Genomic DNA, 202 nt, shown 5'->3' with positions numbered 1-202 from the left:
TACTCCTACAAAAAACTGGGCATGCCAGTTACCTTGGCTTTGTCACTGCTGGTGATTGTCCCTTGCCAGTAACTCTCAGCGGGAATTCACATGGCAGCAATGGACTGGACTTGCTATTCTGTGTCTCATTTGCCATCTCATCTGGCTCCATACCAAGTCAAAGACCCTTTACCTAGTTTGTACACTAGTAAAGTAAATGGTC

Source organism: Eurypyga helias, unplaced genomic scaffold (assembly GCF_000690775.1).
Source record: "Eurypyga helias isolate BGI_N326 unplaced genomic scaffold, ASM69077v1 scaffold372, whole genome shotgun sequence".
NCBI lineage: Eukaryota > Metazoa > Chordata > Aves > Eurypygiformes > Eurypygidae > Eurypyga > Eurypyga helias.
The sequence above is the reverse complement of the archived record's forward strand: the minus strand, read 5'-3'. Positions refer to the sequence as shown.